Source organism: Leiobunum rupestre, chromosome 5, assembly GCF_980474605.1.
Source record: "Leiobunum rupestre chromosome 5, qqLeiRupe1.1.hap1, whole genome shotgun sequence".
Classification (NCBI taxonomy): domain Eukaryota; kingdom Metazoa; phylum Arthropoda; class Arachnida; order Opiliones; family Sclerosomatidae; genus Leiobunum; species Leiobunum rupestre.
Genome location: NC_143388.1, coordinates 4,104,643 through 4,122,930, shown reverse-complemented (window position 1 = coordinate 4,122,930; position 18,288 = coordinate 4,104,643).

Genomic DNA, 18,288 nt, shown 5'->3' with positions numbered 1-18,288 from the left:
GTTCAATGGGTTTCCGCCGACAAACACTTTTCCGCCGCCAAACCAGTATTTTCAAACATTTTCCATCTTATATGGGGGGCCCTAAGGGTTGTAAAAGGGAAGCGTAAAATAGCCACAGCGGGGTGGTTCTCGCTAAAAGTGTTTTGGAAAAAGAGTCGAATGTATTATAAAAACGGTTCGCCTTAGGGTTGACAAAAAAAGGGGTCCGTGGCGAGCCATAAAACATTTTCCCAAAGATGAAAAAGACCGGGCCGACATCGTTCAATTAAGACTCGAGCGGTGTGGCCCAAAGGATTCCACCTTAAGGGGAGCCGCGTGCGTAAAATACGCAGCGGGTGTCCCCCCTCGCTAGCTAAAGTTTTAGTATGAGAAACGTATCATTCTCAAGTATTGTAATTGTACACGTGATTCCGTATAAGGACCGTGTAAATTAATATATACGTAACGCGATACACTTCAAAATGCGTATACGTAGAATAGAATTAATTTTAAACCCCGTTTTAATATAACCTAAGTGGGAGATAGAGCGCGTGCGCGGATTACCTGGGACGCGGTTAATTTGAATTTAAAAAATGGATTTGAGTGTTTTGACGTTATGAGGGTTAATGAAAATAAAAAAGCTCTCGACTAGCTCATTTCAAATGGGTATACGAATACGTTAAATTACATTCCGATGTATAAATATATACTCTTTACGTTCAATACGTTTAAATAGCTTTCCAAAATATAAATATAGTTGGTAAAATACTATAAAAACTTCTGACTCTACGTTCAATACGTTAAAATAGATTTCAATACGCAAATATAGATGGAAAAATACTAGAAAAACATACATACTATTAATTTTTTAATTTTTGGAATTACACAACATCCACCAGTTACTTCGCAATATGACCAACTGGCTGCTCTATTTGAATATCGGAATTATATTTTGTGGCATTAAAAGTAGAGTTTAGATGTATATAAGTTTTAAGAAATACTCGTGTTATAGGTTCAAGTGCCATATGCGTAACAATTCCAATATGCTTTACCCCTCCCCTCCATTCTCCAGAATTTGTTTTCCTCGCGCAGATTTCTGGAGGACGGATTTTACCCCTCCCCTCTCCACCCGTTCTCCAGAATTAGTTTTCCTCGTGCAGGTTTCAGGAGGATGGAACCATTATTTTCATTATCTAGAATTTCTCCCCCCTGCCCCCTTTGTTTACCCCTTCAACCATAATTGTTATCTCTCATACTATCGCTCCCAATCGCTAGAAATTGGCCTTTTTCCCATTCGCTATAAATCGCAGCAGTTTTCCAGAATTAGTTTTATCTCTCCGAAATAATTAATGTACCCAAAATTGGACCGCCAGTTTATTATTATTATTTCCAAGAACTTGTATAATTATCTAGAATGTATTAGAGCTATTAGATATTTTGGATGATAGGCGATCTAAAATTTATGCTTGTTTACTGAATTATTTCATTTAACTTCATTTCGGGTATGAACACTGTAGTACAAACATTGATCATAATCGATATCCTTATTAATGTGAAAAAAATGGAATGAAGGTGCTGAATAAGTAAACGTTATCTGAAACACCTAACTTGGAAGAAAATCAAAATAGGTCTGATATTATTTCTACCCTCAGAACCCACATTTTATACTTTATATACGGAGATCCCTCAAAAATCGAGAACAGTTTATGAATAGACTCGGTTCGAGTAAAACGTACGTGTTTGTCTCCTTCGAATATAATCCAAATGGGTCTAAACAAATATATTCAGTGTCCAAGTTGCGAGAAACGAATACGTGGCTATTGATTAAGAACCCATAAATGTAAACGTACATCGTGTACAACGTGCAATAAATCATTAAAATCACAACTGAGTCGACATATTAGACGTTGCAGTCTAAGCCCTCACTAAGTAAACTTAGGCAAAGTAGAAGCGGAAATTGATAAACAACGAGTCCGCGCAGAAGCCGTTGCTCGATCTGGACAACCATCGCATCTCTTTGGAAATTTGACAAGTGCTTGGGTGGAACAAATGAAAACCCCTAAACGAATAAACAAAGATATAGAACTTAGACCATGGCATAAAAGTTTATTGGAACATTTAATTATCTCAGACAGAAAAATAATATTTGTAATAGGAAAAGATGGAAATGAAGGAAAATCGTGGATGTTAAATTACTTGAAATCCCGTAAGCCCGATTTTGTACATTGTCAGCAAGTGACAGTTTCGGGGAGTGAAATGCTTTTTCAATTGAAAAAAGTTTGCTCTGGTGTGAACCACTTTTTTTAACACCTTGAGAAGTACAAAAATATGCGACGAACACTTGGCAGTATTTGAAAGCTTAAAAGATGGTGAAATTGTTAGTACGAAATATAATTGTGTGAGTATAAATATTAGTACTCCAAATGTAGTTTGTGTTTTTGGAAATTATATGCCTGAATCTTCCGGTTTAAGTTCTGATAGAATTGTACGATTTTATATAAAAAAATAATTATTTATGTAAATATTAATTATGAAATATGTATAGTAGAAATGTTAATATAAAATTTGATTAATTGAGGACGTGTGAATATAAAAATAGTAAACTTAAGGTTGTTTTTGTTTAATTACCGATTTTTTTAGGTATATGTTCATATTATAGCCGTCCTCAGGTTATCTATATATAAACAAATGGTTTTATAAAAAATGATAAGAAAGAATAATAAAATTGTTGATTTAAAACAGAAAAGGTATGTCTGTCAAATGTTTGAGTTTTCTTAAATTTATATCATATACATTTCTACATGGTTTTATTTAATTGTAATAAAGTCTCTAACACTTATGAATGGATAATTGTATAATTGATTTACACATTATTAGAGTTAGAAATTTAGTCTTAGCAATTTACACTTTGGCCTGTTTCTTAGGCCCGAGGTATACTTTTAAAACATCAATGCAATTAAGTTAAAAATATAAACACAATGCATCTAATTTAATTATTTTTAACTGAATTGAAAACCTTGATATTTTTTTAAACTGTGTTTTTATAAGCTTTTACTAAATTTAAGTTTGATATTTTCGTATCCATCGTCGTGTAAAATATATTTAAAAGCTAAAGCAATTTTTTTCCAAATTTATTTGAATCATAAATTAAAACAACCTTCCCTAAGTCTGACTAGGGTAATAATAAAATAGCTATGCTAAACATTTTTAGTTTCAATAACTGAGATTCTGGGTGAAATATATATATATATATATATATATATATATATATATATATATATATATATATATATATATATATATATATATATATATATATATATATATATTACAGTATTAAGTTGGCTAAGAGTTTTTTACGTGTTATTTTCCTTCAAAGTGGTAACTATAATATATACAAATTTATCACCTAGAATCATACTTATTGAACCCAAAAATTAAAGTTTAAATTATAGCGTTTAACGGGATAATTTAAAAATTGACGCGTTATTGAGTTAAGTCTAGGTGATTGGTTTATACCAATCAAGTATAAATAAATACATTCTTGACCAAATACACAATACAAATATCTACTTAACTAAAATGGCCCCATTATGAACTTAATTATTACTTTAAAATAATGAAATTTAAAATTCTACTCACTATTTTTTATTTGATGATAATTTGTGTGCCGTGATACGATCATCTTCAATTGCACCACGGCAAAGCCGTTACACTTTGAAACTAGTGAAAACTGCCACCTCCACAAGATGGTGGGCTGAAGCCGTCGGTAACACGGTATTACCGAAAATTTACTGTTAATATAACGGTTAATCGACGAACAGGACTATAGCTGTTGCGTACAGCAACTATCTAATAACTCTAACGGTAAAAGTTGGTACTGGAATTTACCTGTTAAAATTTAACAGGAATTTAACAGAAAGCTACAGTAATTTTTAACAGTGTAGCATATGAAAGTATAAATTTTCAAAAAGTGCATTTAAATTGAAGTGATTCCTATTTTTGGAATCCTCTTTCACAATGGGAAAAGTGTCTTTCTCAAACATTGTAATTGCACATGTGATACCTTATGAGGCCCGGGTAAATCCATATACACGTAATGCAATGCAGTTTAAAATTCGTGTACTAGTCAAAGAGAATTTGTACTGAGAAATAAAGTTTAATATATAAAAACAGATATAATTGGATTAAAAATATAAACAACCCGTACAATAATTCTACCCTTAGCGAACACCTTCGTGTTTTGGGCCATAATGCTAGGTGGGACTCAATAGACATACCAGATCAACCAAAATTACATAAAACTCATTTTAATGTACGCGAATCCATCGAAATTTTAAAAAATAAATCTGCGCAATGTTTAAACCGTGACGATGGTCCCTTTAACTTATCCACGTTTTCTCCACTTTTTAAACGTTTTTATGGTCCTCACCCTGTTCCACACAACAAATTATTTAAGTACTACAATGATATTAGAATAAAGTTTAAAAATATTTCCATTCTACGTTACTTTAACAACGAATATTCTATGACGTCAAAACACTCAAATCCATGTTTCAAATTCAAATTAACCGCGCAAAACACTTAAATCTATGTTTTCATTTGAATTTTAAACCGCGACGCGCCCCAGACCGCGTCCCCCGGGAAATCTACGCAGGCGCGCCGCCCAGGTTATGACTTTTTACGCGTTCTATCTGTTTGTATTTGGATTTTTTCGCCATTTCTATCGGGGTTGAAAAGGAGCGAGTGGACTCGAAAAGCTTCCCCAATATTCTTTTTAATAAAAGTTTATTTTAAACCATGAAGTATCTGTCTCTATAGTATATTACTTACTATTTACTAGTTTAAATTAACCATGGTTAAATTTTGCGTTTAGTCATTACTTACTATTATCATTAAACTACGTTAGTCATAACTAACTATTATCGTTTAGCTACGTTAGTCATTACATATTATTATCTTAAATCTTCACGAGTTATTATCGAAAGGGGGAACCGTAGAGCTCGGGGAAGTATTTGCGTCGACTGTCGCCGTTATGACCTTTTTGCCCTAGTGAAAACCAGCCTTTAAGAGCTTTAACAATTTAAAGGTATACGTTTTCGACAATACGACAAGTTCGCATTAACTTGCGACGGACAAAGTTACCTTTTTTTGGTATGAACGAATCTTTTCTTTGTCAAACAGAAAAAATAAATTCCGTTTTAATACTTTATTGAAACAGGTCTGCTCGTAACTTCAAACAAAACTAACTCGGTTTGGAATTATTCACAAAAAACGGGATACTAAGCGATGGACAAAGTTACCTTTTTTGGTATGAACGAATCTTTTCTCTGTCAAACAGAAAAAAAAAATTCCGTTTTATTACTTGATTGAAACAGGTCTGCTCGTAACTTCAAACAAAACTAACTCGGTTTGGAATTATTCACGAAAATGGGACACTAAAATATTCAGTGGATTAATTAGCGATACAATCTAGCTAATCTGAAGTTTCAAGTAATGAAAGTGCAATATGTGTAATTACAAATGTTTATATGACGATTAGATTTATTTATTTATTTATTTATTTATTTAAGAGACATACCTACGAAGCCGGAACGACTTACATGTAGGCATAACGATATGTGCTTTAGCTGATTGAGTGAATGATTAGCGCGATATTTTGAAGATATGTTAATGTAACTGCAATGCGTTAACCGACGCCTTGTGAAATAAAATATTATACATAGTTTATATACATTATACAGAGATGCTAATATATTAATGGTAAGTTGCGAAAATCACAGTGCGCGTAAAACTCAGACCTTATATAGTGATTAGTAAAAAAATATAGCATAGTGAACAAGTTGGCCTGAACACAATATGTTGATATACGAAGCCGTCCCCGCCTCGCCGTCTTCTTCGGTCGCGACAGCTTCCGCCCCTGAGGCATCTGCTTATCGCGAGGAACACTTGACTGGGCGGCGCGCGTGCTCGGATTTCCCCGAGGGGACGCGGTCTGGGGCGCGGCGCGGTCAATTTAAATTTCAAATGAAAACATAGATTTAAGGGTTTTGCGCGGTTAATTTGAATTTGAAACATGGCTTTGAGTGTTTTGACGTCATAGAATATTCGTTGTTAAAGTAACGTAGAATGGAAATATTTTTAAACTTTGTTTTAATATCATTGTAGTACTTAAATATGCTTGGCACTTGAACCTATATCACGAGTATTTCTTAAAACGAATATACATCTAAACTCTACTTTTAACGCAATAAAATACAATTCCGATATTCAAATATTTAAAAATACTTAATGAAAAGAAACTTCAAACGGTTTTAAAATTCACGACATTTATTTAAAAAATCCAACGTTTCGGAGGAACTGTTCCTCCTGCTTCAGGGATTTTTACAAGTCTGACAGTACAATGGTAAAACTTTGGGACGAAAAAATATTTATGCGCTTTATACATATAGTGGGGCTACTGTTCTTTAGCCGCGAGCGTTTTTTCTCGAAGGCGAGTCGACCGTCGAAGGGATATAAGAGCAACGGGCTCGATATCTTCGTTCGCGCGCGAGGCTACTATGGTCGGAATGGGGGATTCTGCGAGAGGAGGAATTAATTTGTTGTGTGGGAGAGGGTGAGGACCATAAAAACGTTTAAAAAGTGGAGAAAACGTGGATAAGTAAAACGGACCATCGTCACGGTTTAAACATTGCGCAGATTTATTTTTTAAAATTTCGATGGATTCGCGTACATTAAAATGAGTTTTATGTAATTTTGGTTGATCTAGTATGTCTATTGAGTCCCACCTAGCATTATGGCCCAAAACACGAAGGTGTTCGCTAAGGGTAGAATTATTGTACGGGTTGTTTATATTTTTAATCCAATTATATCTGTTTTTATATATTTAACTTAATTTCTCAGTACAAATTCTTTTTGACTAGTACACGAATTTTAAACTGCATTGCATTACGTGTATATGGATTTACCCGGGCCTCATAAGGTATCACATGTGCAATTACAATGTTTGAGAAAGACACTTTTCCCATTGTGAAAGGGGAATCCAAAAATAGGACTCACTTCAATTTAAATGCACTTTTTGAAAATTAATACTTTCATATGCTACACTGTTAAAAATTACTCTAGCTTCGTGTTAAATTTCTGTTAAATTTTAACAGGTAAATTCCAGAACCAACTTTTACCGTTAGAGTTACTAGATAGTTGCTGTACGCAACAGCTATAGTCCTGTTCGTCGATTAACCGTTATATTAACAGTAAATTTTCGGTAATACCGTGTTACCGACGGCTTCAGCCCACCATCTTGTGGAGGTGGCAGTTTTCACTAGTTTCAAAGTGTAACGGCTTTGCCGTGGTGCAATTGAAGATGATCGTATCACGGCACACAAATTATCATCAAATACAAAATGGTGAGTAGAATTTTAAATTTCATTATTTTAAAGTAATAATTAAGTTCATAGCGGGGCCATTTTAGTTAAGCAGATATTTGTATTGTGTATTTGGTCAAGAATGTATTTATTTATGCTTGATTGGTATAAACAAATCACCTAGACTTAACTCAATAACGCGTCAATTTTTAAATTATCCCGTTAAATGCTATAATTTAAACTTTAATTTTTGGGTTCAATAATTATGATTCTGAGTGATAAATTTGTATATATTATAGTTACCACTTTGAAGGAAAATAACACGTAAAAAACTCTTAGCCAACTTAATACTGTAATATATATATATATATATATATATATATATATATATATATATATATATATATATATATATATATAAATATTTCACCCAGAATCTCAGTTATTGAAACTAAAAATGTTTAGCATAGCTATTTTATTATTACCCTAGTCAGACTTAGGGAAGGTTGTTTTAATTTATGATTCAAATAAATTTGGAAAAAAATTGCTTTAGCTTTTAAATATATTTTACACGACGATGGATATCAAACTTAAATTTAGTAAAAGCTTATAAAAACACAGTTTAAAAAATATATCAAGGTTTTCAATTCAGTTAAAAATAATTAAATTAGATGCATTGTGTTTATATTTTTAACTTAATTGCATTGATGTTTTAAAAGTATACCTCGGGCCTAAGAAACAGGCCAAAGTGTAAATTGCTAAGACTAAATTTCTAACTCTAATAATGTGTAAATTAATTATACAATTATCCATTCATAAGTGTTAGAGATTTTATTACAATGAAATAAAACCATGTAGAAATGTATATGATATAAATTTAAGAAAACTCAAACATTTGACAGACATACCTTTTCTGTTTTAAATCAACAATTTTATTATTCTTTCTTATAATTTTTTTATACAACCATTTGTTTATATATAGATAACCTGAGGACGGCTATAATATGAAAATATACCTAAAAAATCGGGAATTAAACAAAAACAACCTTAAGTTTACTATTTTTATATTCACACGTCCTCAATTAATCAAGTTTTATATTAACATTTCTACTATACATATTTCATAATTAATATTTACATAAATAATTATTTTTTATATAAAATCGTACAATTCTTACAGAACTTAAACCGGAAGATTCAGGCATATAATTTTGAAAAACACACTCTACATTTGGAGTACTAATATTTATACTCACACAAACTACATTTGGAGTACTAATATTTATACTCACACAATTATATTTCGTACTAACAATTTCACCATCTTTTAAGCTTTCAAATACTGCCAAGTGTTCGTCGCATATTTTTGTACTTCTCAAGGTGTTAAAAAAAAAGTGGTTCACACCAGAGCAAACTTTTTTCAATTGAAAAAGCATTTCACTCCCCGAAACTGTCACTTGCTGACAATGTACAAAATCGGGCTTACGGGATTTCAAGTAATTTGACATCCACGATTTTCCTTCATTTCCATCTTTTCCTATTACAAATATTATTTTTCTGTCTGAGATAATTAAATGTTCCAATAAACTTTTATGCCATGGTCTAAGTTCTATATCTTTGTTTATTCGTTTAGGGGTTTTCATTTGTTCCACCCAAGCACTTGTCAAATTTCCAAAGAGATGCGATGGTTGTCCAGATCGAGCAACGGCTTCTGCGTGGACTCGTTGTTTATCAATTTCCGCTTCTACTTTGCCTAAGTTTACTTAGTGAGGGCTTAGACTGCAACGGCTAATATGTCGACTCAGTTGTGATTTTAACGATTTATTGCACGTTGTACACGATGTACGTTTACATTTATGGGTTCTTAATCTATAGCCACGTATTCGTTTCTCGCAACTTGGACACTGAATATATTTGTTTCGACCCATTTGGATTATATTCCAAGGAGACAAACACGTACGTTTTACTCGAACCGAGTCTATTCATAAACTGTTCTCGATTTTTGAGGGATCTCCGTATATAAAGTATAAAATGTGGGTTCTGAGGGTAGAAATAATATCAGACCTATTTTGATTTTCTTCCAAGTTATTTGTTTCGGATAACATTTACTTATTCAGCACCTTCATTCCATTTTTTTTTCACATTAATTTGATATAACCTTGTATCTTCCAACAATTCAGATTGATGCTATGTACAATTCCCTTATTCATTACATCATTCCAAATTTAGCCTAATTCATTCACTGACGTTGGTCTTCTGAAATGATTATTCTAATAAAAACCTTTTCTTATATCTTCGCTTCTGATTAATCTGAATGTTGTCAATATAAAAAACATCATATGCTTTATTTAAATATAAAGAATAAACACTGGTTGGGTTAAGGTTAGAGTGAAATGGAATAATTAAGTAAATAAGCATAAATTCTAGATCGCCTTTCCTCCAAAATATCTAATAGCGCTAGTACATTCTCGATAAATATACAAGTTCTTGTGAATAAGAGACGTTTTTTATCAAATAATCATAGACTAAAAACTTTGCTCAACGAAAAACTAAATAACGATAAATAATTACAATTAATTTATTAAATAACGAGAAAATGTCTTAAGGTATTAAAAAAATAAAACAAGCGATTAATTAATCATTAAAAATAAATTATTATCAATTTGATGATTGTTTAAGGATATCGATTATGATCAATGTTTGTACTACAGTGTTCATACCCGAAATGAAGTTAAATGAAATAATTAAGTAAACAAGCATAAATTTTAGATCGCCTTTCATCCAAAATATCTAATAGCTCTAATACATTCTAGATAATTATACAAGTTCTTGGAAATAAGAGACGTTTTTTTCAAAGATAAGCAAATTTTAAAGCTTATTGTCATTGGTTCCATAACAAAAACCGCATTGTAACGTAATAATGGTTAGCTCTATCTGTAAACTTATCAAGATAAGAAATGGTATATCACTAGATAACGATCATTGATAATAAATTTCTAATCGTAAAACGCTAAACAAGGTTATTTTTTACTGTTTTGGTAATTATATTGTCAATACACACACTCAAATTTGCTATATTATATTTATGGTATGTAATTGAGCCAATAATGGTATTTAAAATAGCTTAATATAGAAGTAAACTCATTACTTAAAGCATATAAAGCATAATTATTTATATAGCTTAATAATTAACTATTAATAATGTTATTTTTTTACTTTATAAAAATTAATTATGCAGAGAGTTCTTAGTTAAAGAAGATTCAAATGTGACTGTGGGGGTGGTGGGGTGGGAAGTCGCGTTGGTGGAAATATTGTATCCCTTTGTAACGTCAAAGAGAAAAAAAGTAAGTTTCTATTTTATTATATTTAAAAATGAAATTTTTAGACGTTCTTTTATATATTAGACAGAAAATTAGGCCTAAATTAGGTCATGTAGGGGTAAGATTAGCGTAGAAAGTAAGTTACTATTTTTATTTTGTAGTAAACTATATATATATATATTTTAGACAATTTTCCAAACAATTTGCATATTGAAAAAAGCGTTTATATTGAGAATTTTTGCGTAAAAATTTAACCATATTGATAAAATTTGGTTTAGTGTCTTAGTGAATGTATCATTTGAAACTATAACACGTATTTTGTCTAGATCAACTATGAAAAATGAAGCGTATCGACTTGAAACGTTTCGTCACTCGAAAAACCCGAACGTCACTAAAGATAAAACTAGTGAAGGCTGGATTCTACTATATTCAACGTGGAGATGATGTACGATGTTACAAGTGCAATGGAGTCTTACGAAACTGGGAATCAGGAGACGAACCAGACCTTGAACACGCCATTTTCTTCCCACGCTGTCCGTCAAGGGATAATTCACCCTCGGAAAAAAAGTACATCTCACAAAAATGGGACATTCTACCAGCGCCAAAAACAACTACTATCGCTGACAAATGCATCTCACCCGCACCTGAAGAAGACGACGTTTGTGACTGTCCCTCGTATGTCAGACGACACTGCTGTTAGACACTACAAATACGTGAGTTAGAACTTTTAATTAAATTATTTATTGCAGAAGGTAGTTCGTTTCCACCCTTTAAAATGTCGAATTAATTACAATTATATAGATAAATTACGAGTTAAATGGATTATCTATAACATCGGATTAGTCGTAATCATGTAAACAAAGTTCTAAAATAAAAAATTAAATTTAAATTACTTGTCCTTATTAATTATATTCTAGAAATTAAAAGGGTTCGCAAGCGATAAATTAATTATAGGAGTAAATTTAAGGAGTTTAGGGACGGGTGGAACAAATTACGGCTCTTTGTTTTTCCAACTGCAATTCGGATGCACCCAAAAATGGACCAAAATGGACCAAATGTACCCTAAAAACGACCAAAGTCACCATTTTCGGCCCTATGTACCCCATTTCGGACCAAATGTACCCCAAACTGGACCTTTTAGCTTTATTGTAATGTTAAACTCCCATAGAGATTCCCCTAAAAAGAATAATAAATTGGCGGTCCAATTTTGGGTGCATTAATTATTTCGGAGAGATACAACTAATTCTGGAAAACTGCTGCGATTTATAGCGAATGGGAAAAAGGCCAATTTCTAGCGATTGGGAGCGATACTATGAGAGATAACAATTATGGTTGACGGGGTAAACAAAGGGGGCAGGGGGGAGAAATTCTAGATAATGAAAATTATGGTTCCGTCCTCCAGAAATCTGCGCGAGGAAAACAAATTCTGGAGAATGGAGGCTAGGGGTAAAGTCCATCCTCCAGAAACCTGCACGAGGAAAACTAATTCTGGAGAACGGGTGGAGAGGGGAGGGGTAAAATCCGTCCTCCAGAAATCTGCGCGAGGAAAACAAATTCTGGACAATGGAGGGGAGGGGTAAAGCATATTGGAATTGTTACGCATATGGCACTTGAACCCATAACATGAGTATTTCTTAAAACGAATATACATCTAAACTATACTTTTAATGCCACAAAATATAATTACGATATTCAAATAGAGCAGCCAGTTGGTCATATTGCGAAGTAACTGGTGGATGTTGTGTATTTCCAAAAATTAAAAAAAATAATAGTATGTATGTTTTTCCAGTAATTTTCCATCTATATTTGCGTATTGAAATCTATTTTAACGTATTGAACGTAGAGTCAGAGGTTTTTATAGTATTTTACTACCTATATTTACATTTTGGAAAGCTATTTATACGTATTGAACGTAAAGAGTATATATTTGTACATCGGAATGTAATTTAATGTATTCGTATACCCATTTGAAATGAGCTAGTCGAGAGCTTTTTTATTTTCATTAACCCTCATAACGTCAAAACACTCAAATCCATAATTTAAATTCAAATTAACCGCGTCCCAGGTAATCCGCGCACGCGCACTATCTCCCACTTAGGTTATATTAAAACGGAGTTTAAATTTAATTCTATTCTACGTATACGTATTTTGAAGTGTATCGCGTTACGTATATAGGAATTTACCCGGTCCTTATACGGAATCACGTGTACAATTACAATACTTGAGAATGATACGTTTCTCATACTAAAACTTTAGCTAGCGAGGGGGGCACCCGCTGCGTATTTTACGCACGTGGCTCCCCTTAAGGTGGAATCCTTTGGGCCACACCGCTCGAGTCTTAATTGAACGATGTCGGCCCGGTCTTTTTCATCTTTGGGAAAATGTTTTATGGCTCGCCTCGGACCCCTTTTTTTGTCAACCCTAAGGCGAACCGTTTTTATAATACATTCAACTCTTTTTCCAAAACACTTTTAGCGAGGACTACCCCGCTGTGGCTATTTTACGCTACCCTTTTTCAACCCTTAGGGCCCCCCCCCCCCCCCCATATAAGATGGAAAATGTTTGAAAATACTGGTTTGGAGGCGGAAAAGTGTTTGTCGGCGGAAACCCATTGAACTATTTATTACCACCTCGAAAGACAGGTGCCTGATAGGTTTTGACAAGTTGTTGAGGGGACCTATTTAACTACTCGGGTTTATAGCTGTTTGAATAACATCGTGTCAGCTGATTCCACACCACCTACCGAATAGGGTCAGGGGGAGATAAATCATCTAACCTATTGACATGCCGAAAATGGGGGGCTTACCACCTAGGTTTTATGAGGGGCCGGGGTTATAACATCGTAAATCATCTGGCCTATTGACCCAACCTCGTAAATCAGCTAACCTTTTGACCTGCCGAAAATGTTCGCAAATGGGGGGAATGCTTACCCCCATGGGGGGACTGCTTACCCCCTAAAAGGGGCTGTTTCCCCCCGCGGGACCTTATATCGGTAGACAAGCTCACTTATCTCTCTGATCAACCAGTGATAAGAGAGGAGCGTACCACCACTAAGGTGAGGATCATTTTCGACGGTTCTAGTTGCCAAAGAGATCAAAGCTCCTTAAATGATTGCCTATACGCAGGCCCAAATTTATATCAAGATTTGCTCGATATTTTACTCAAATTCAGATATAGAAAAATTGCCGTTGTGGCCGATATCAAGCAAGCGTTTTTACAAATAGAAATCAATCCTGGCGACAGAGACGCGGTACGCTTTTTATGGCTTAAAAATTCGAAGAAATAAGAGTAGAATTCAACTATTCAGATCTATTGAATGAATATTGTTTTATTTGGTCTGACCCCTAGCCCTTTTCACCTAGCGGCAATGATTGGATCTCACCTAAAGCAATATAAGGGCAAATTTCAAGATACTCGAGAATCCTTGGAAAAAGAGTTTTACGTTGATGATCTAATATCAGGTAGAGATGATGTCGATTTGGCCTTCACATTGGCCAAAGAATCTAAAGCGATTTTACAAGATGCAAATTTGAAGTTTAAAAAGTGGCAACGCAACTCAAGAGAGTTACGAAAATGATTTCGCCGGGAAAATTGGATAGAAGCTGAAAGTGAAAAATCAAGATTATAAATACCCGGTGAAATGGATTCCATGAAAAATTTTAGGAATGAAATGGATTCCGGAAGAAGATCTCTTCACGTTGGACGTAAACGCCTTGATTAGTGATATTAAGCAGCTCAAAGCAACGAAGAGAAGTGTTTTATCATTAGCAGCGCGAAAATTTGACCCTTTCGGTCTCATAACTCCATACACAATCCGAATAAAACTTCTCTTTCAACAAATTTGGGTAAAAACTCGTGAAAACGATTGGGACGATATCCTACCGACACAGTTAGAGCAATGGTGACAAAAATGGTGCGCGGAATTGCCTGACACGAGGTTTATCGTGACGCCGAGGTATTGGCTATCAAACGCGAGCGAATCAAATGTGACAAATATAGAACTGCACGGGTTTTCGGACGCGAGTGAGTCCGCGTACGGAGCAGTTATAATCTTGAGAGGATCGGAAATTTCGGGTAAAATCATCACTCAAATGATAACGTCAAAGGCTCGAGTAGCCCCCACGAAGAGAAAGACTTTGCCTCGTCTTGAATTGATGGGTGCACTTTTAGTAGCGAGGTTGGCTAATCAAGTTAACCAAATACTGAAGCTACCTATGAAAAATGTGAAATTGTTGACCGATTCAAAAATCACACTCGATTGGATCAAAACGGTATCTCGTAAATTCAAACCGTTTTGTAGCGAACCGCGTGCAAGAAATACACGATCTTAGCGAACCGTCTTCGGGGCGTCATTGTCCGGGAAAGGACAATCCAGCAGACTTGCTAACGTGAGGGCAAAGTCTTAAAAGTTTAGCAAAAAACCAAATTTGGTGGTCTGGTCCGTCGTGGCTTTCATTGCCAGAAGATAATTGGCCAAACTTACCGAAAAGCGAGTCGAAAGAAGAGCAATCGAAAGTCTCAGAAGAAATCAGATCATCTTGCGAGGAAGAAGAAATTGCGGACACGATTTGTGCGGCTGTGGTTATTGAAGAACCACTGTTTCAAATAGAAGAGTTTAGCACTATACATAGATTAATCCGAAAAACAGCTTGGGTTTTTAATTTCTTAAACAAACTCGAAAGAGACGTGTCATCCACGTTAACGGTCGACGAATTAAACCAAATACTGAAGCTCCCGATAAATAATGTGAAATTGTGGGTTGATTCAAAAATCACATTCCATTGGATACAAACGGTATCTCGTCAGTTCAAACCATTTGTAGCGAACCGCGTCCGAGAATTACACTATCTTAGCGAACCGTCTTCGTGGCGGGAAAGGACAATCCAGCGGACCTTCTAACGCAAGGGCAAATTTGGTGGTCTGGTCCGTTGTGGCATTCATTGCCAGAAGAGAACTAGTTAAACTTACCGAATAGCGAGCCGAAAGAAGAGCAATCGAAAGTCTCAGAAGAAATCAGATTATCGTGCGATAGTTCACAGTCGACGAATTAAACGGAGCCAAATTGTATTGGCTCAAACGAATACAAACCAATTTTTGTACGATAAAGAACTCTTAAGAGTTGCAGGACGTTTGTAGAAATCGAATTTGTCTTTTGAAAAGAAACACCCTGTACTTCTCCCTTACGAACACAAGTTTTCCGAACTATTAGTTGATCAGGAACACGAAAGAGTTTTTCAGTCGGGTTTAAATAGTACCTTGGCCCAAATTAGAGATTACTATTGGATTATAAAATGTAGACTAGTTAAAATCGAATTAAGAATTGCATAATTTGTAGAAAGTGGAGTGCAAAGCCCCTGCGATAAATAACTGCGCCTTTGCCAGCGGATAGGGTTAAAGAATCAAAAAGCTTCGAAGTAACGGGTTTAGATTTCGCTGGACCCCTGTTTGTGGGTCCAAAGCCCTCCAAGAAAGCCTATATCTGCTTGTTCACCTGCACCGTGGCCAGGGCGGTACAACTGGAATTAGTGTCAGAGATGTCAACGGATTGTTTTGTGTTAGCACTTAGGCGATTTGTAGCTCGAAGGGGCTTGTGCAAAATTATATATTCTGACAATGCTAAGAGTTTGATTAGGGCCGACAAAGAATTAAAGGCCATTTGGAAATATATAAAAGATGAACAAGTATTGGAATATTTTGGAAAGAGAGGGGTTCAGTGGAAATACATAGTCGAACGTAGCCCATGGTGGGGGGGGGGGGGTTATGAGAGATTTTTTCGTACGGTAAAAATGGCATTGAAGAAAACTTTAGGTAGTGCCCTTTCAATTTTTGAAGAATTAACGACTATGTTAACGAAAATAGAGGCCGTAAATAATTCAAGGCCATTGACTTATCAAAATAGCGAAGTAGGAGAGCCCACACCACTGACCCTCTCTCATTTCTTGATTGGTGACCGAATAACAGCGCCCCCCCTGACGTCTATTTCTAAGACAAAAGTCGCCGAAATTAAAAATAGAAAACAGGCCGTCATAAGGTATAAGCACTACCAAGCAGTTCAAAATCAATTTTGGAACTGATGGCGTAGAGAATACTTGGTTGAATAAAGAACGGCTCACAAAATTGACCGTACAAAATCAAATGTCGACTTTAAAGAGGGTACAGTAGTAATTTTGAGCGATAGCCAGTTACCTAGACAACTTTGGAAATAAGCTCGTATTGAAGATGTTTTTATGGGTAGAGATAGTAAAATACGGTCATGCACAGTAAGATTGCCAAATGGCACCGTTGTGAGACGCTCTATAAACCTGCACTACCCTCTTGAAATAAACTAACTGTTTATTGGTTTATGAACTTTGAATTAATTCATAGTTCATGGCGGGGAGTGTAGAAATTGATTTTAGAAAGCGTTCATTTATTTCACTTTTATTGTAACTTTAAAGTCTGTAAGTGAAAAATATTACCGTTAAAGAAAAATATGCTCCTATCCCTTTAATGCCCCCAATTTTATGTTAGTTTTTCGCTCGGACCACTCCCGGCTCGGGTCCACAGTTCAGATATCTGCGAGTTAAAATCATTAGCGTTATGTTAGGGAGGAAGCCCCGATCTACTGGGTCTGAGAGGTTTCTTTTTGTTAGAGAGAGAGAGGAAACGTTATTTACGCAGTAGAAGTTGTAGATCGAGAGAAGCAAGCGAGAGTGTAACATTCAAAATATTTGTATCGTCTTTTTTCTTAAAATAAAGTGTTATGTTTATGTGTTTTAACTAATATCGACTTACTCACTTTAGTCTATAAGCCCAGAGAAACCAGCGTTAAGAACAAAAGTACGCAGAGAAAATAACAGAGTCATTTAATGTTCCAAACATTAAAATAGAAAACCCTCGAGTCTAAGAATTTGGTCATTTGTCCAATTTGGTGGATTACCCCGTTTCTTTGAGATCCAAATTTGAACGAATTTCGCATTGTTACTCTCTCCAATGGCGTAACGACATATTCCCCCCCCCCAACCACCCGCAGGATATAAAAAGGGCTCTTAATACTAAACAATGTTTTTTATTTTTCTATGAAGCAGAAGTACAATTTTCGTAAGTTTCGTAGTAAATTTAATGAAATATATTAATCATTGCTTAAACATTAAAATTGTATTTCAAATTAAAAAATTAATTCTTAAAACGAAAGGGCCCCTAGTTTGTGAAAATGTCATGGGTCTGCGGGTCCTTAGATACGCCACTCGAATGTCAATCAATTAGGAATATCAAAACCTAAATCTTGTTTTTAACAATTTTGAACCTAAGAAGAAGTATTTGGTCATTTGTTCATTTTAATGGAACGCAATTCGAATTTGTTCCAATTTCAAGGAAGTGTCAGCTTTAGTGTAGTGCCGTTCTGGCTCGACAGATGACGACACCGTGCAAATTTAGACAAGTTGGTTAAGCATATTACCCAGCATAATTAACCTATATGGCGTGGCCCAAAAGCATGCTTTTAGGTCATTGAGTATTCGTAATCACGTTCTCAGTAGATCTCGCTTGGATTCCCTTTTCAGCAAACACGTAATTGTCGGCTTTAAAATAAATAAGAAAACGTTTTTAAACGTCGATACTAGGTGGAAGCACCTTCCCGGCGATCT